Below are 19,948 nucleotides of genomic sequence, written 5' to 3'. Positions count from 1 at the left end.
ACTCTACTACACCTGCTAGGAAATTATTTGCCATGTAGAAATATCATTTCCACCAAAAACAGCGATTGATCCGGTTAGTGATGTCTGACTGCTGTTATTGTGAACACAACTGTATGTGTGTGTGTATATATATATATACCAGAATTGTAGTATTTCAAATATATGTAAATATATTTAGAAGGAATATTTTTAAAATATATTTAAAATATATTTTTCTTGTGAGTTCATGTGGAAATATATTTGCAAATGTGTGCAAACAAAACCCTCTGTTTTTAATGTGAATTGTTAGACGGGGTCAATTATTTTTTATAATTTTTTTTTATTTGCAGGCTGGCTGGTAAGTGTGCTGGGAAATCCTTTTGTGATGTACATTGCCCTTCCATGTGCACCTTGCTGCACTGGCTAGTTATGGGGTGGTTGTCACTTTTTTGTACAGTTGGTTGAATCTGATGCAAGGACACACTATATGCCTTCGGCTGCCATTGTGCTCTTGCTGGGCGTCCCGTGCGTCTGTGTAAAAACGTTAAAAACCGATTTTTTACCATAATGCATTTCTTGCTTTAGGCCCCTTTCAGACGGGGCGGACCCGCTTGCTTAGCGGGGGGATCTCTGCACTGATCCCCGCTGAGCAAGAGGATGACAGGTCGGTGTCTGCTCTGCTGATGCAGAGCAGACAGAGACACAGCCCGCTGTTTTCTATGGGGCGCCTGTCTGTTTCCACCCGACTGTCATCCGATCCTCCATACGCATGGAGAACAGATCTCCATCTGTCTGTTTTTAGCATACAGGATCTGATCAGATGCCGGCGGGTGTCAGCGGACACATGTCTGACGATACCAGCTGCTCCATAGAGAGCTATGGATGGTCCAATCGGGCCCGCCTGAAAGACTGACCCAATCGGACCGTCAGTGTAAAAGTGGCCTTAAGGTAAAAAAAATGTTTTCTATCCCTCTCTTCCCATTCACACAGGGCAAGGGGAGGACAGAGGGGAGAAGAGATCCAGCACTGTGCACGGCTGCATCTCTTCTCCCCTCTCTTCCTCTTCACACAGCACTCGAGCAGCAGCGGGAGCCAATGCTGCTGTCAATCAAATGCAGTGAGGAGAAAGTGGTGGTGGTGGGGGGCTAAGTCCCGCTGTGTAAGTCTATGGAGCGCAGCTTGGGAGCGTGCAGACACTGTGTGCCTCCATAGCAAATGGTTTGCTATGGGGACACACAAAGAAGAGGAGGATCCAGAAGTGCCTCAGTTGGACCCAGGAACAAGGCCGCTCTATGCAAAAGCATTACAGAGCAGGTGAGTATAACATGTTTGTTATTTAAATTTTTTCTTTTTTTTCTTTTTTACTTTATTAACCACCTCCCGTCCGGCCGTTGTATATAAACGGCCGGACGGTGGCACTGCAGGGTCGGGTGGCCGTCTATAAACGGCCTCCCCGCACCCTGCTTGTGCTCGCTCCCTGGGAGCGCACAGCACCGCGATCCGGTGCCCGCTGTGTGAAACACCGATCGTCGGACGGGACCTCTGTACGAGGTCCCGATCATGTGATCACTGATTGGCCAATCAGTGATCACATGCAAAGTAGTAAGCAAGATGTCACTTCTGACATCATTGCTTACTACGTGTGAAATCTGTGAATGATCACAGAGGTCACATGGTACAAGGCTATTCACAAAAGCCTTGTACCATGTGACAAGCTGTGACCAATCACCGCTCACTCAGTACTTTTCAATGAGTGCAAGAATGCAGCCAGAGAGAAGGAGAAATGATTGCTTTTACATCCTATATGGGTGTAAAAGCAATCAGTGTAAAAAAAAAAAAAAAAATCTTCATCACCCCCCACAAGTAGTACAGTGACACCATGGTGACACTGTACTGCCAGGGTGACAGTATGTAAAAAAATAATATAAAAAAATAAAATAAAAATGTTTAAAAATTTTAATTTTTGCTTATAAACTAATTTGGATTTTTTTTTTTTTTTACTAAAAAGATAACGGAATAAATTTTGGCTAAGATTTATGATGAAATATTATTTATTTGCAAAATTTTATAAAAAAAAACACTTTTTTTCAAAATTTTTGGACATTTCATTTACATAGCAAAAAAAATACAAATCCCAGCGGTGAATAAATACCACCAAAATAAAGCTTTATCTGTCTCAAAAAAATGGTAAAAAATTCATTTGGGTACAGTGTTGCATGACTGCGCAATTGTCATTCAAAGTGTGATAGCGCTAAAAGCTGAAAATTTCCCTAGACAGGAAGGGGGTGAAAGTGTCCGGACAGGAAGGGGGTGAAAGTGTCCGGACAGGAAGGGGGTGAAAGTGTCCGGACAGGAAGGGGGTGAAAGTGTCCGGACTGGAAGGGGGTGAGAGTGTCCGGACTGGAAGGGGGTGAAAGTGTCCGGACTGGAAGGGGGGGAAAGTGTCCGGACTGGAAGGGGGGGAAAGTGTCCGGACAGGAAGGGGGGTGAAAGTGTCCGGACAGGAAGGGGGTAAAAGTGTCCGGACAGGAAGGGGGTAAAAGTGTCCGGACAGGAAGGGGGTGAAAGTGTCCGGACAGGAAGGGGGTGAGAGTGTCCGGACTGGAAGGGGGGGAAAGTGTCCGGACTGGAAGGGGGGGAAAGTGTCCGGACAGGAAGGGGGTAAAAGTGTCCGGACTGGAAGGAGGTGAAAGCGTCCGGACTGGAAGGGGGGTGAAAGCGTCCGGACTGGAAGGGGGGTGAAAGCGTCCGGACTGGAAGGGGGGTGAAAGCGTCCGGACTGGAAGGGGTTAACACTTTAAGGAGGGGTGGGCTCCCTCCTGACAAACCTGCCCTTATCAACCCACTGCTGGGTAAATTTTTTTTTTTTTTTTTTTGCAGGCTGGCTGATAAGTGTGCTGGGAAATCCTTTGTGATGTACATTGCCCTTCCATGTGCACCTTGCTGCAATGGCTAGTTTAGGCTGGGGGGGGGTTGTCCTGTATTTGTACAGTTGATTGAATCTGATGCAAGGATGCACTGGATGCCTTCAGCTGCCATTGTGCTGTTGCATGCATTCTATGCATGAAGGTAAAAAATCTGTACAGCACCCCCCCCAATACTCACCTAAGCCCCCTCTTGATCCAGCGACGTTCACTGGAGTCTCAGCTATCCCAGGACTCCCTCTTCTCATTGACTGAGACAGAAGCGGGACCCATTGGCTCCCACTGCTGTCAGTCACAGCCAGTGAGCCAATGAAAAGAGAGAGGGGGCCGAGCCGAGGTTCCGTGTGTGAATGGACACACAGCAGTGGGTACCCCCATAGCAAGCTGCTTGCTGTGGGGGCACGCGACAGGTAGGAGGGGCCAGGAGAGCCTGCGTGGGACCCAAAAAGAGGAGGATCCGGGCTGCTGTGTGCAAAATCACTGCACACAGCAGGTAAGTATAACAAGTTTGTTTTCTATTCCTCTGTCCTTCCCTTGCCCTGTACCAGTAGTAGGTGAGAAAAATGCTAATTTTATGTCTTTTGTAAAACTGACCATATACTGAAAGGTGAACAGTGAAAGTAAAGATCTCTTCTCTCTGTTCTGGCTGTGAGAGCAGAGACAAGCGACGCTGCAGCCTGTGAGTGTACAGCAGCATCTCACAGTGCATGTCCACTCAGAGACTACAGTGCCAGCCACCCCAGTGTCCCTGATCACTGCTCCAGTGTAGAGACAATAAACAATGCAGCCAGTCCCTGTCACCTTTCCTAGTGCGCAGAAAAACACCACCATACCAATATCCTGATCACCGCCATACGCAATACCTACACCCTAATCACTGCCCACCGCCATATCCCGCCAAATTGTATTCCAGTTAAATTGTTTGAGATGGGACTTTTGTGGGATCCAGCTTGTCCCAAGTGTAGTAGAGATCGTGGAGATCTAATACATACGAATATTGCCAAAAGTATTGTGTTGCCGGCCTTTCCACGCACATGACCTTTAATGGCCCCCCGTCTTAGTCCGTAGGGTTCAATATTGAGTTGGCCCCGCCCTTTCCCCCCGCACATGACCTGTAATGGCCTCCCAGTCTTAGTCCGTAGGGTTCAATATTGAGTTGGCCCCGCCCTTTCCCCCTGCATATGACCTTTAATGGCCCCCCCAGTCTTAGTCCATAGGGTTCAATATTGAGTTGGCCCCGCCCTTTCCCCCTGCATATGACCTGTAATGGCCTCCCAGTCTTAGTCCATAGGGTTCAATATTGAGTTGGCCCCGCCCTTTGCAGCTATAACAGCTTCAACTCTTCTGGGAAGGCCGTCCACAAGGTTTAGGAGGGTGTCTATGGGAAGGTTGGACCATTCTTCCAGAAGCACATTTGTCAGGTCAGGCACTGATGTCGGGGGAGGAGGCCTGGCTCGCAGTCTCCACTCTAATTCATCCCAAAGGTGTTCTATGGGGTTGAGGTCAGGACTCTGTGCAGGACAGTCAAGTTCCTCCACCCCAAACTGGCTCCTCCATGTCTTTATGGACCTTGCTTTGTGCACTGGGGGGCAGTCATGTTGGAACAGGAAGGGGCCATCCCCAAACTCCTCCCACAAAGTTGGGAGCATGAAATTGTCCAAAATGTCTTGTTGGAACAGGAAGGGGCCATTAGTGTAAGGATGACATAAATGACTAGTGTCCAGGGGCGGACTGACCATTTGGAAACTCAGGCACTGCCCGAGGGCCCGGGGTCAGTAGGGGGCCCCATGAGATGCCCCTGGTACCTTTTTTCATAGGCTTTTTGAGTTTGGGCAAGGACACAGGGGCCCCATGATCCCCTATTGCTCGGGGGCCCCATGAGTTGTCAGTCCACCCCTGCTAGTGTCAGAGAGAGCTATTGAGCGATGTATACAGTAAGCAGCAGGCTTTTTTTTCATCCACATTGCTAAGGATAGCCGAAAAAAATACCTGAAAAGGATCCGAGTGCTCCACCTACTGGCTGAAAATGAGAATACAAAATAATATCCTTGCGCAAGAAATAAATTATTCAGAAGTGTTTAAGAACATACAATCATACAACACATTTGCTTCATTAGTTTTGGTTTAAATTTTATTCCTTCGCTAATATATCCTCAACATTTTATTTGTATAGCACTTCTCTCCCTGGGGACTAAAAGCACTTCGCAGGCGAGGCAGCCATCTTGAAAATTGCGTTGGCCAGGAATCGAACCCGGGTCAGCTGCTGGATAGGCAGCTATGCTCACCACTGCACCACCAACGCAAGGTATGTGTTTGGGGGGAAAACCACGCAAGCACAGGGGAGGTACAAGCGGCCATAGGCTGTCCAGTGATCCCGAGGGTGTGGCCAGATTACAGGGGCGGCATGTCATCCCGCCCACACATCGCGTCCAGGGAAAAGAAGACACCGGACCTGCGGACCTCTCTACCCCTCCTCCAGCAGCGTCTCCTGGACTGGATCGTCTTGGGACTGGGACACGGAGCCAGGTAAGACACAGCAGCCCGCTGCCTGTCCCTGTACTAAGTGTCCCTTCCGTTGGAAGAGGAGGGGCGGCGGCACCACGCCGCCCCCCCCCCCCCAAAAAGTGCGGCCCTAGGCAAGCGCCTTGTTTGCCTCGCGGCAAATACACCCCTGGTTGTAAGCCTCATTTTTGCGCCCCTGTACCTTGTGTACATATGTACCCCCCTAGCTACGCCTCTGTGTCACATAGTGACATTTCAAGAAGTTTTATTGGCCAGCGGGAGGTGACTGCGCTGCGCTGGACAAAGAGCACGGCCAGCCGTACTTTATTTCAGCGCACACCGCCCGCACTTGCCTTGTCTTGATTGGACCTAAAGTTGGCTATAAATGAATTGAAGTTCGTCTGGTTCAGAATCCAGCTGAATTTCAATCCATCTATGGCTGTCCTTGCTCATGAAAAGTTAATCTATCTCATGAATGGGCTTGTTGGAAGTTTTTTCTCGATCGGCGCATGCAGCCAATCAGCTGCTGGGCTGATCAGTATACTCTGACTATCAGCATGTGGTGACTGCGGTACGCTAGAAAAAGTACAGCCTGCTGTACTTCATTTTGGTGCCTGCACACTACCACAATGCATTGGTGTGATCCAGCCACACCAAAGACAAGGCATGTTGCAGGGGCGTACCTACAGGCATTGCAACTGCGACCCGGCCCCATGCTGCAGGGGGGTCGCACGGCTGGGACAGTCCCACCACATTGCATTGTACACTTTTTTTTTTTCACACAAACTATAGAGCAGGGGTCCTCAAACTACGGCCCGCGGGCCACATGCGGCCCACCGAGGACATTTATCCGGCCCGCCGGGCAGGGGCGTATCTGCCGCGAGGCAAGGGACTAGGGTTTGGCAGGTCGGGAGAGCTCGGCAGGGCTCGGGCGGGAGGCAGGAGGGCGGGATCAGCAATTCTAGAACAGGGGAGGGTGGGCTCGGCTTATGAACCCGCACCACTCACCCGGCGTCTCTGCAGCCAGCCGGCCATCTATTCTGATCAGTGCATGCAACCGTCACGGTTGGAGGGCGGAGCCTAGAGCTGACCATGAAGAGGGGGAGCAAGAAAGGAGACTCCATCGCTGCATGTCGGGTATCATGGCCACAGACCCTATATAAGTGCAAAAGATGATCGATCTCCTGCCTCTCTCTTTCCCCCCTCTCTCCCCCTCCTCCTCACTCTCTCCCCCTCCTCCTCACTCTCTCCCCCCCCTCCTCTCTCTTTCTCCCCCCCCTCTCTCTTTCTCTCTCTCTCTCCCCCCTCCCCCTCTCTCTTTCTCTCTCCCCCCCTCTCTTTTTCTCTCTCTCTCCCCCCCCTCCTCTCTCTTTCTTCCCCCCCTCTCTTTCTCTCCCCCCCTCTCCCTCTCCCCCCCCTCTCTCTCCTCCTCCTCTCTCTCTCCTCCTCCTCTCTCTCTCCCCCCTCCTCTCTCTCCCCCCTCCTCTCTCCCCCCCCTCCTCTTTCTCTCTCTCCCCTCCTTATCTCCCCCCCCCCCCTCTCTCTCTTTACATTGTACACAGATCTGACCCAACAAGGTGTCCTGCATTTGCCGTATATTTTGCTCCATAAGACACACTTGGGGGGAAATTTCTGTGCGTCTTATGGAGCGGCCGGCTCAGTATTCCCGCCGCCGTTGTATGTCCGCAGTCTCTGGTCATCTCCTGTACTGTGGCCGCATTTGTTCATAGTTTTTTTTTTTTTTTAAACTATAGTCCGGCCCTCCAACGGTCTGAGGGACATTGAACTGGCCCCCTGTTTAAAAAGTTTGAGGACCCCTGCTATAGAGGCACCAAAGAGATGTTCTCCGTCAAAAGGCAGGTGTCTATTCATTGAGTGAGCTGGTCCTTGAACAACACCAAAAATTCTTAAGTTGCCTGAGTTGTTTTTCCTGAGCTCTTGGTGATGGAATGATGTTATCACTCCTCGGTAAGGTGATGTTATCACTCCTCGGTAAGGTGATGTTATCACTCCTTGGTAAGGTGATGTTATCACTCCTTGGTAAGGTGATGTTATCACTCCTTGGTAAGGTGATGTTATCACTCCTTGGTAAGGAGATGTTATCACTCCTTGGTAAGGTGATGTTATCACTCCTTGGTAAGGAGATGTTATCACTCCTTGGTAAGGAGATGTTATCACTCCTCGGTAAGGTGATGTTATCACTCCTTGGTAAGGAGATGTTATCACTCCTTGGTAAGGTGATGTTATCACTCCTTGGTAAGGAGATGTTATCACTCCTTGGTAAGGAGATGTTATCACTCCTCGGTAAGGTGATGTTATCACTCCTTGGTAAGGAGATGTTATCACTCCTCGGTAAGGAGATGTTATCACTCCTCGGTAAGGTGATGTTATCACTCCTTGGTAAGGAGATGTTATCACTCCTCGGTAAGGAGATGTTATCACTCCTTGGTAAGGAGATGTTATCACTCCTTGGTAAGGAGATGTTATCACTCCTTGGTAAGGTGATGTTATCACTCCTTGGTAAGGTGATGTTATCACTCCTCGGTAAGGTGATGTTATCACTCCTTGGTAAGGAGATGTTATCACTCCTTGGTAAGGTGATGTTATCACTCCTTGGTAAGGTGATGTTATCACTCCTTGGTAAGGAGATGTTATCACTCCTCGGTAAGGTGATGTTATCACTCCTCGGTAAGGTGATGTTATCACTCCTTGGTAAGGTGATGTTATCTCTCGGACACTGGCAGGCAACATGGCGGCGCCTTTTTGGCTTGAGTGGTGGAGACTGTGTGAGCATTCCTAGCACTTGATGGCAGGATTGTTGGCTCGGGTGGCGCATCCTCTACATAAACATGTATGGGACCCCTTGGAGGTGTGATGCTGGGTCTGGTGATGTCATCACTCGGCGGGGTGAAGTTATCACTCGGTGTGATGTCATCAGTCTTTTTTGGTCGCCTGAGCATGCGGTTTTTCCTGAGCTTATTCACCTGGGGTGAAGCACTTGATGTAGGAATGATGTTATCTCTCGGACACTGGCAGGCAACATGGCGGCGCCTTTTTGGCTTGAGTGGTGGAGACTGTGTAAGCATTCCTAGCACTTGATGGCAGGATTGTTGGCTGGGGTGGCGTATCCTGTACGTAAACATGTATGGGACCCCTTGGAGGTGTGATGTTATCACTCGGCGGGGTAAAGTTATCACTCGGTGTGATGTCATCAGTCTTTTTTGGTTTTAAAAGACTCCAAAATGTACTGAGTCGCCTGAGCATGCGGTTTTTCCTGAGCTTCTTCATCTGGGGTGAGGCACTTGATGTAGGAATGATGTTATCACTCGGACACTGGCAGGCAACATGGCGGCTCCTTTTCGGCTTGCGTGGTGGAGTCTGTTTGTGAGCATTCCTAGCTCCTGATGGCAGGATTGTTCTCCTGGATGGGGTATCCTGTACATAAACAGGTATGGGACCCCTTGGAGGCTTAATGCTGGGTCTGGGAAGGGTGATGTTATCACTCGGCGGGGTGAAGTTATCACTCGGTGTGATGTCATCAGTCTTTTTTTTTTTGAAATGACTCCAAAATGCACTGAGTCGTCTGAGCGTGCGGTTTTTCCTGAGCTTCTTCATCTGGGGTGAAGCACTTGAAGTTGGAATGATGTTATCACTCGGACAATGGCAAGCAACGTGGCGGCTCCTTTTCGGCTTGCGTGGTGAAGTCTGTTTGTGAGCATTCCTAGATCCTGATGGCAGGATTGTTGGCTCGGGTGGCGTATCCTGTACATAAACATGTATGGGACCCCTTGGAGATGTGATGCTGGGTCTGGGAAGGGTGATATTATCTGTCTTTCGTGGTTTGAAAAGACACCAAATAGCACGAAGTCGCCTAGCGGGGGAGAATCGGCTAAACGACAGCTCATTCAGCATCATCAGCAATACGTACACTGTCAGCACCAGCAGCATTACGAGCAGTATTATGAGTAGCAACAGCAGCATTAAGATAACCCAGTGAAAGGCGTTTGACCTGCAATATTCTGCATCAATATTTATAAACAGGGATGGGTCTCCATTCTCTAAGGCCGCCCCATCGCTGGACCATTGGAAATTGAAGTTGCCCAGTCCTTCCTGAATGAGTTCAATCAGCTTCTGGAAAATCAAATATTGTCCTACTCTCAGGGCCAGGTCGTTTCTGTGCAGGATGTATTTCAGAATGATGGCACTTATCAGGAGTATGATCTGAAACCAGTATGCAGTGGTGGTCAGTAATGAAAACCAGCTGGAGGGTTCTGGAGGCTCGTTTGCCGCTTCTCTGACCGATTCCTCAACTTGCTCTTCCATTGACTTAATGCTCTTCTCCTTCACTGGCTTGTGGCTCTCTGGGGGGTCATCTTCCATTTCTCTGACCTTTTCCTCCACTTGCTGCTCTGATGACTTGCTCTCCTCCTTCACCAGCAGGCGTATCTCTGGGGGGTCATTTTGCGTTCCTTTGATGAATTCTTCCATATGCTGCACTGTATTGATCTCCTGATTCAGTTGTATCGGGATCTTTGAAGAGTGGTCGGGGACGTATCTTTTTCCTCCCCATGCAAACAGCAGGGTAAGAAACACGGTGAGGATCTGCTGGCTCATTTTTAAATAGATGGCAAACTGACACTAAATTAGTACAAGATTTAAAAAAAAACTGTTAAACAGCTTTTGCTGATCGCTATTGATTGAAGGGTATCAGTGGATACTCAATACCAATCAATAGAGATTAAATATCTTGTAATAGAATGAGAACTTATCAGGAGCTTTTAAAAAAGCGTCTTGACTCTGACAAGAAGAAACTCAAACTGAGAGCCTCTGCACTGCTGCGCGGAAAGGTCAAATCTGGTCATGTGATCACAGTGAGAGAGAGAGGGAAAGGGCGAGCGAGAGAGAGCGAGAGAGAGGGAAAGAGCAAGAGAGAGGGAAAGGGCAAGAGAGAGAGAGGGAAAGGGCGAGCGAGAGAGAGAGAGGGAAAGGGCAAGAGAGAGAGAGGGAAAGGGCGAGAGAGAGAGGGAAAGGGCGAGCGAGAGTGTTTACAAAAACAACATCTTAAAGGGCCAGCGACACATTCTTGGAATCACTGGGTTATTTTGGTTATATAATGAGTTCTTGAAGTGAGTAGAGGAAGGCGCCTCCTATTATTATATACATTTATTTTACCATCAGCAGAGCTGGATAGGATCCTATTCATTCCTTATAATGACATCCTATAGAACTCAGCACTATATATGGAATATCTGGAATATTTCCTATTGGATGCAATAAAGATGATCAGATCTAGGAGAATGTTGTATACAGAGCAGAGGATTGTTCATCTATTTATTTCATTTTATTTATTTATTTTTTTTAGTTGTAATGTTTATTGTGAACACTGCGGCCTATTATTTCATCTTTCTCTGTGCAGATTTCACCCTAGAGGGCTCTCTGTGTACGGACTACATGTCCCAGCATGCCCCCTATCCCCATAGACCGATGGAGGGCTCTCTGTGTATGGATTACATGTCCCAGCATGCTCCCTATATCCCCATAGACCGATGGAGGACTCTCTGTGTATGGACTACATGTCCCAGCATGCCCTCTATAACCATAAACCTATATGGATGACTCTGTGTATGGGCTACATGTCCCAGCATGCCCCCTATCCCTATAGACCTCTATGTAGGATTCTGTACATATGGACTACATGTCCCAGTATACTCCGCTTTCCCCCATACACCTCTGTGGAGGATTCTCTGTATGTAGTCCCAGCATGCCCCCTATCCCCATAGACCAATGGAGGGCTCTCTGTGTATTGTCTACATGTCCCAGCATGCCCCCTATATCCCCATAAACCTCTATGGAGGAATCTCTATGTATGGACTACATGTCCCAACATGCCCTGCTCTCCCCATCGCCCTCTCTTCCCAGGTCAGCAGTGCCAGCCCCCTGGTATTCTCTCCCGCCGGGTTCTCTGTGGGACACACATTACTGCCGACTCCACAAACTGAGTTAAATGACTATTTATGAGACGTTGGAGGCGAAGGAAGCAGCACCAGCCCTCCACAAAGATGTCTGCGGGCAAATGGTGAGGTCACTTCCGGTCTCGTGACTTCCTGTCTCCGCCTTTCCTGTTAGTGATTAATTATGTAAACAAGGAAGTGGGGGGATGGGAATGGGGGCGGGTGTGAGCAGACATCCAATCATGGCTCAGCAAGGAGGAGGGAGCCCAACCGGGACCAGAGTGAGGGGCGGGGCTAACAACTCCCACCGGACTGCTGAGGAACTACTAATCTCAGCATTACCACATGACCCAGGAGGGGGAGGAGTCCCCGGATGTTGTGTCCTGGAGGGGAATTCTGCTTTATAGGTCCTGACATTCCCAGAGACACTGACAGAGATAGTGTCCTCTAATAGGATGATACAGAACACCTCCCCCACCTCTGTATAGAACTATACAACTCCTCCCCCATCTGTATACAGAACAACTATACAACCCCTCCCCCAATCTCTATAAAGTGTATCTATAGAACACCTCCCCCACCTCTGTATAAAACTATACAACCCCTCCCCTATCTAAATACAGTGTAACTATAGAACTATATAAATTGATGTAAGGGGGTACTCTGATGGGGTAAATTGATGTAAGGGGGCACTCTGATGGGGTAAATTGATGTAAGGGGGCACTCTGATGTGGACAATTGATGTAAGGGGGCACTCTGATGTGGACAATTGATGTAAGGGGGCACCCTGATGGGGGAAATTGATGTAAGGGGGCACTCTGATGGGGGAAATTGATGTAAGGGGGCACTCTGATGGGGGAAATTGATGTAAGGGGGCACTCCGATGGGGGAAATTGATGTAAGGGGGCACTCTGATGTGGACAATTGATGTAAGGGGGCACCCTGATATGGATATTTTATATAAGGGACACTCTGGTGAGGACACCTGATGTAAGGAGGGACTCTTATAGGAGCCTTGATGTAAGGTGGAGCTCTGAGAAGAACTCCTGATATAAGGAGGGACTCTGTTAGGGACAACTGATATAAAGGGGCGCAGGTTCTTGATTGATCACCCTAAGTGTAGTAGAGATTGTGGGGACCTAATACATACGAATATTGCCAAAAGTATTGGGCCGCCGGCCTTTCCACACACATGACCTTTAATGGTCCCCCCAGTCTTAGTCCGTAGGGTTCAATATTGAGTTGGCCCCGCCCTTTCCACGCACATGACCTTTAATGGCCCCCCAGTCTTAGTCCGTAGGGTTCAATATTGAGTTGGCCCCGCCCTTTGCACCTATAACAGCTTCAACTCTTCTGGGAAGGCCGTCCACAAGGTTTAGGAGGGTGTCTATGGGAAGGTTGGACCATTCTTCCAGAAGCACATTTGTCAGGTCAGGCACTGATGTCGGGGGAGGAGGCCTGGCTCACAGTCTGCGCTCTAATTCATCACAAAGGTGTTCTATGGGGTTGAGGTCAGGACTCTGTGCAGGACAGTCAAGTTCCTCCACCCCAAACTGGCTCCTCCATGTCTTTATGGACCTTGCTTTGTGCACTGGTGGGCAGTCATGTTGGAACAGGAAGGGGCCATCCCCAAACTCCTCCCACAAAGCTGGGAGCATGAAATTGTCCAAAATGTCTTGTTGGAACAGGAAGGGGCCATTAGTGTAAGGATGACATAAATGACTAGTGTCCAGGGGCGGACTGACCATTTGGAAACTCGGGCACTGCCCGAGGGCCCGGGGTCAGTAGGGGGCCCCATGAGATGCCTCTGGTACCTTTTTCATAGGCTTCTTGAGTTTGGGCAAGGACACAGGGGCCCCATGATCCCCTATTGCCCGGGGGCCCCATGAGTTGTCAGTCCACCCCTGCTAGTGTCAGAGAGAGCTATTGAGCAATGTATACAGTAAGCAGCAGGCTTTTTTTTCATCCAGATTGCTAAGGATAGCCGAAAAAAATACCTGAAAAGGATCCGAGTGCTCCACCTACTGGCTGAAAATGAGAATACAAAATAATATCCTTGCGCAAGAAATAAATTATTCAGAAGTGTTTAAGAACATACAATCATACAACACATTTGCTTCATTCGTTTTGGTTTAAATTTTATTCCTTCGCTAATATATCCTCAACATTTCATTTGTATAGCACTTCTCTCCCGGGGGACTAAAAGCACTTCGCAGGCGAGGCAGCCATCTTGAAAATTGCGTTGGCCAGGAATCGAACCCGGGTCAGCTGCTGGATAGGCAGCTATGCTCACCACTGCACCACCAACGCAAGGTATGTGTTTGGGGGGAAAACCACGCAAGCACAGGGGAGGTACAAGCGGCCATAGGCTGTCCATTGATCCCGAGGGTGTGGCCAGATTACAGGGGCGGCATGTCATCCCGCCCACACATCGCGTCCAGGGAAAAGAAGACACCGGATCTGCGGACCTCTCTACCCCTCCTCCAGCAGCGTCTCCTGGACTGGATCGTCTTGGGACTGGGACACGGAGCCAGGTAAGACACAGCAGCCCGCTGCCTGTCCCTGTACTAAGTGTCCCTTCCGTTGGAAGAGGAGGGGCGGCGGCACCACGCCGCCCCCCCCCCCCCCAAAAAAGTGCAGCCCTAGTCAAACGCCTTGTTTGCCTCGCGGCAAATACGCCCCTGGTTGTAAGCCTCATTTTTGCGCCCCTGTACCTTGTGTACATATGTACCCCCCTAGCTACGCCTCTGTGTCACATAGTGACATTTCAAGAAGTTTTATTGGCCAGCGGGAGGTGACTGCGCTGCGCTGGACAAAGAGCACGGCCAGCCGTACTTTATTTCAGCGCACACCGCCCGCACTTGCCTTGTCTTGATTGGACCTAAAGTTGGCTATAAATGAATTGAAGTTCGTCTGGTTCAGAATCCAGCTGAATTTCAATCCATCTATGGCTGTCCTTGCTCATGAAAAGTTAATCTATCTCATGAATGGGCTTGTTGGAAGTTTTTTCTCGATCGGCGCATGCAGCCAATCAGCTGCTGGGCTGATCAGTATATTCTGACTATCAGCATGTGGTGACTGCGGTACGCTAGAAAAAGTACAGCCTGCTGTACTTCATTTTGGTGCCTGCACACTACCACAATGCATTGGTGTGATCCAGCCACACCAAAGACAAGGCATGTGTCAGGGGCGTACCTATAGGCATTGCAACTGCGACCCGGCCCCATGCTGCAGGGGGGTCGCACGGCTGGGACAGTCCCCCCACATTGCATTGTACACTTTATTTTTTCACACAAACTATAGAGCAGGGGTCCTCAAACTACGGCCCGCGGGCCACATGCGGCCCGCCAAGGACATTTATCCGGCCCGCCGGGCAGGGGCGTATCTACCACGAGGCAAGGGACTAGGGTTTGGCAGGTCGGGAGAGCTCGGCAGGGCTCGGGCGGGAGGCAGGAGGGCGGGATCAGCAATTCTAGAACAGGGGAGGGTGGGCTCGGCTTATGAACCCGCACCAATCACCCGGCCTCTCTGCAGCCAGCCGGCCATCTATTCTGATCAGTGCATGCAACCGTGACGGCCGGAGGGCGGAGCCTAGAGCTGACCATGAAGAGGGGGAGCAAGAGAGGAGACTCCATCGCTGCATGTCGGGTATCATGGCCACGGACCCTATATAAGTGCAAAAGATGATCGATCTCCTGCCTCTCTCTTTCCCCCCTCTCTCCCCCCCCTCACTCTCTCCCCCCCCTCTTCTCTCTTTCTTTCCCCCCTCTCTTTCTCTCTCTCTCTCCCCCCTCCTCTCCCCCCCCTCTCTTTCACTCTCTCCCCCCTCCTCTCCCCCCCTCCTCTTTCTCTCTCTCCCCTCCTTATCTCTCCCCCCCCCCCCTCTCTCTTTACATTGTACACAGATCTGACCCAACAAGGTGTCCTGCATTTGCCGTATATTTTGCTCCATAAGACACACTTGGGGGGAAATTTCTGTGCGTCTTATGGAGCGGCCGGCCCAGTATTCCCGCCGCCGTTGTATGTCCGCAGTCTCTGGTCATCTCCTGTACTGTGGCCGCATTTGTTCATAGTTTTTTTTTTTTTTTAAACTATAGTCCGGCCCTCCAACGGTCTGAGGGACAGTGAACTGGCCCCCTGTTTAAAAAGTTTGAGGACCCCTGCTATAGAGGCACCAAAGAGATGTTCTCCGTCAAAAGGCAGGTGTCTATTCATTGAGTGAGCTGGTCCTTGAACAACACCAAAAATTCTTAAGTTGCCTGAGTTGTTTTTCCTGAGCTCTTGGTGATGGAATGATGTTATCACTCCTCGGTAAGGTGATGTTATCACTCCTCGGTAAGGTGATGTTATCACTCCTTGGTAAGGTGATGTTATCACTCCTCGGTAAGGTGATGTTATCACTCCTCGGTAAGGTGATGTTATCACTCCTCGGTAAGGTGATGTTATCACTCCTCGGTAAGGTGATGTTATCACTCCTCGGTAAGGTGATGTTATCACTCCTCGGTAAGGTGATGTTATCACTCCTCGGTAAGGTGATGTTATCACTCCTCGGTAAGGTGATGTTATCACTCCTCGGTAAGGTGATGTTATCACTCCTCGGTAAGGTGATGTTATCACTCCTTGGTAAGGAGATGTTATCACTCCTCACTAAGGTGATGTTATCACTCCTTGGTAAGGTGATGTTATCACTCCTCACTAAGGCGATGTTATCACTCCTCACTAAGGCGATGTTATCACTCCTCACTAAGGAGATGTTATCACTCCTCGGTAAGGTGATGTTATCACTCCTTGGTAAGGTGATGTTATCACTCCTTGGTAAGGAGATGTTATCACTCCTCGGTAAGGAGATGTTATCACTCCTCGGTAAGGAGATGTTATCACTCCTCGGTAAGGAGATGTTATCACTCCTCGGTAAGGTGATGTTATCACTCCTCGGTAAGGAGATGTTATCACTCCTTGGTAAGGAGATGTTATCACTCCTTGGTAAGGTGATGTTATCACTCCTTGGTAAGGAGATGTTATCACTCCTCGGTAAGGAGATGTTATCACTCCTCGGTAAGGAGATGTTATCACTCCTTGGTAAGGTGATGTTATCACTGCTCGGTAAGGAGATGTTATCACTCCTCGGTAAGGAGATGTTATCACTCCTTGGTAAGGTGATGTTATCACTCCTCGGTAAGGTGATGTTATCACTCCTCGGTAAGGAGATGTTATCACTCCTCAGTAAGGAGATGTTATCACTCCTCGGTAAGGAGATGTTATCACTCCTTGGTAAGGTGATGTTATCACTCCTCGGTAAGGAGATGTTATCACTCCTTGGTAAGGAGATGTTATCACTCCTTGGTAAGGTGATGTTATCACTCCTTGGTAAGGAGATGTTATCACTCCTCGGTAAGGAGATGTTATCACTCCTCGGTAAGGAGATGTTATCACTCCTTGGTAAGGTGATGTTATCACTCCTCGGTAAGGAGATGTTATCACTCCTCGGTAAGGAGATGTTATCACTCCTTGGTAAGGTGATGTTATCACTCCTCGGTAAGGAGATGTTATCACTCCTTGGTAAGGTGATGTTATCACTCCTCGGTAAGGTGATGTTATCACTCCTTGGTAAGGAGATGTTATCACTCCTCGGTAAGGAGATGTTATCACTCCTCGGTAAGGAGATGTTATCACTCCTCGGTAAGGTGATGTTATCACTCCTTGGTAAGGTGATGTTATCACTCGGACACTGGCAGGCGACATGGCGGCGCCTTTTTGGCTTGAGTGGTGGAGTCTGTGTGTAAGCATCCCTGGCACTTCATGGCAGGATTGTTGGCTTGAGTGGGGTATCCTGTACTTAAACAGGTATGGGACCCCTTGGAGGTGTGACGCAAGGTCTGGGAAGGGTGATGTTATCACTCAGCGAGGTGATGTCATCAGTTTTCCGTTGTTTCAAAGGACGCCAAAAGGCACGGAGTCAACTAGGCATTTTGGTTTTCCTGAGCTTATTCGTCCGGGGTGAGGCACTTGATGATGGAATGATGTTATCTCTCGGACACTGGCGGGCAACATGGCGGCGCCTTTTTGGCTTGAGTGGTGGAGACTGTGTAAGCATTCCTAGCACTTGATGGCAGGATTGTTGGCTGGGGTGGCGTATCCTGTACGTAAACATGTATGGGACCCCTTGGAGGTGTGATGTTATCACTCGGCGGGGTGAAGTTATCACTCGGTGTGATGTCATCAGTCTTTTTTGGTTTTAAAAGACTCCAAAATGTACTGAGTCGCCTGAGCATGCGGTTTTTCCTGAGCTTCTTCATCTGGGGTGAGGCACTTGATGTAGGAATGATGTTATCACTCGGACACTGGCAGGCAACATGGCGGCTCCTTTTCGGCTTGCGTGGTGGAGTCTCTTTGTGAGCATTCCTAGCTCCTGATGGCAGGATTGTTCTCCTGGATGGGGTATCCTGTACATAAACAGGTATGGGACCCCTTGGAGGCTTAATGCTGGGTCTGGGAAGGGTGATGTTATCACTCGGCGGGGTGAAGTTATCACTCGGTGTGATGTCATCAGTCTTTTTTTTTTTGAAATGACTCCAAAATGCACTGAGTCGTCTGAGCGTGCGGTTTTTCCTGAGCTTCTTCATCTGAGGTGAAGCACTTGAAGTTGGAATGATGTTATCACTCGGACAATGGCAAGCAACGTGGCGGCTCCTTTTCGGCTTGCGTGGTGAAGTCTGTTTGTGAGCATTCCTAGCTCCTGATGGCAGGATTGTTGGCTCGGGTGGCGTATCCTGTACATAAACATGTATGGGACCCCTTGGAGGTGTGATGCTGGGTCTGGGAAGGGTGATATTATCTGTCTTTCGTGGTTTGAAAAGACACCAAATAGCACGAAGTCGCCTAGCGGGGGAGAATCGGCTAAACGACAGCTCATTCAGCATCATCAGCAATACGTACACTGTCAGCACCAGCAGCATTACGAGCAGTATTATGAGTAGCAACAGCAGCATTAAGATAACCCAGTGAAAGGCGTTTGACCTGCAATATTCTGCATCAATATTTATAAACAGGGATGGGTCTCCATTCTCTAAGGCCGCCCCATCGCTGGACCATTGGAAATTGAAGTTGCCCAGTCCTTCCTGAATGAGTTCAATCAGCTTCTGGAAAATCAAATATTGTCCTACTCTCAGGGCCAGGTCGTTTCTGTGCAGGATGTATTTCAGAATGATGGCACTTATCAGGAGTATGATCTGAAACCAGTATGCAGTGGTGGTCAGTAATGAAAACCAGCTGGAGGGTTCTGGAGGCTCGTTTGCAGCTTCTCTGACCGATTCCTCAACTTGCTCTTCCATTGACTTAATGCTCTTCTCCTTCACTGGCTTGTGGCTCTCTGGGGGGTCATCTTCCATTTCTCTGACCTTTTCCTCCACTTGCTGCTCTGATGACTTGCTCTCCTCCTTCACCAGCAGGTGTATCTCTGGGGGGTCATTTTCCGTTCCTTTGATGAATTCTTCCATATGCTGCTCTGTTGTATTGATCTCCTGATTCAGGTGTATCGGGATCTCTGAAGAGTGGTCGGGGACGTATCTTTTTCCTCCCCATGCAAACAGCAGGGTAAGAAACACGGTTAGGATCTGCTGGGTCATTTTTAAATAGATGGCAAACTGCCACTAAATTAGTACAACAGATTTAAAAAAATAAACGTTAAAAAGCTTTTGCTGATCGCTATTGATTGAAGGGTATCAGTGGATACTCAATACCAATCAATAGAGATTAAATATCTTGCAATAGAATGAGAACTTATCAGGAGCTTTTAAAAAAGCGTCTTGACTCTGACAAGAAGAAACTCAAACTGAGAGCTTCTGCACTGCTGTGCGGAAAGGTCAAATCTGGTCATGTGATCACAGTGAGAGAGAGAGGGAAAGGGCGAGCGAGAGAGAGAGAGGGAAAGGGCAAGAGAGAGAGAGAGAGGGAAAGGGCAAGAGAGAGAGGGAAAGGGCGAGCAAGAGAGAGGGAAAGGGCGAGTGAGAGAGAGATAGAGAGGGGTAAAGGGCGAGAGAGAGAGAGAGGGCGAGCGAGTGTACAGCAAAACAACAAATCTTGAAGGGCCAGCGACACATTCTTGGAATCACTGGGTTATTTTGGTTATATAATGAGTTCTTGAAGTGAGTAGAGGAAGGCGCCTCCTATTATTATATACATTTATATTACCATCAGCAGAGCTGGATAGGATCCTATTCATTCCTTATAATGACATCCTATAGAACTCAGCACTATATATGGAATATCTGGAATATTTCCTATTGGATGCAATAAAGATGATCAGATTTAGGAGAATGTTGTATACAGAGCAGAGGATTGTTCATCTTTTTATTTCATTTTATTTATTTTTTTTTACTTGTAATGTTCATTGTGAACACTGCGGCCTAGTATTTCATCTCTCCATGTGCAGATTTCACACTAGAGGGCTCTCTGTGTATGGACTACATGTCCCAGCATGCCCCCTATCCCCATAGACCGATGGAGGGCTCTCTGTGTATGGACTACATGTCCCAGCATGCCCCCTATCCCCATAGACCAATGGAGGACTCTCTGTGTATGGACTACATGTCC

At 48.9% G+C, this 19,948-nt stretch overlaps 1 long non-coding RNA gene and 2 other non-coding genes across 3 annotated transcripts in view; 1 reads left to right on the top strand and 2 right to left on the bottom strand.

Annotated features, from left to right (window-relative positions):
* Positions 1-5,133: 5,133 nt before the first annotated feature.
* On the bottom strand, positions 5,134-5,205 carry TRNAD-AUC (transfer RNA aspartic acid (anticodon AUC)). The gene has a single exon. It is a non-coding gene; the product is annotated as a tRNA-Asp (tRNA).
* An 8,271-nt stretch (positions 5,206-13,476) lies between these two features.
* LOC149456229 (uncharacterized) overlaps positions 13,477-19,948 on the top strand; it is a 65,684-nt gene continuing 59,212 nt past the window's right edge. Inside the window, exon 1 of the long non-coding RNA XR_016313937.1 lies at positions 13,477-13,669. This is a non-coding gene — a long non-coding RNA (uncharacterized LOC149456229). The remainder of the gene's footprint in view (positions 13,670-19,948) is intronic.
* TRNAD-AUC (transfer RNA aspartic acid (anticodon AUC)) lies at positions 13,595-13,666 on the bottom strand. Its single transcript has one exon. It is a non-coding gene; the product is annotated as a tRNA-Asp (tRNA).

This window comes from Staurois parvus, unplaced genomic scaffold (genome assembly GCF_062004578.1).
Source record: "Staurois parvus isolate SC_StPar_1 unplaced genomic scaffold, SC_StPar_1.0 ptg000368l, whole genome shotgun sequence".
NCBI lineage: Eukaryota > Metazoa > Chordata > Amphibia > Anura > Ranidae > Staurois > Staurois parvus.
Note: the sequence above shows the minus strand (reverse complement) of the source record. Positions and strands in the feature narration are given on the sequence as shown.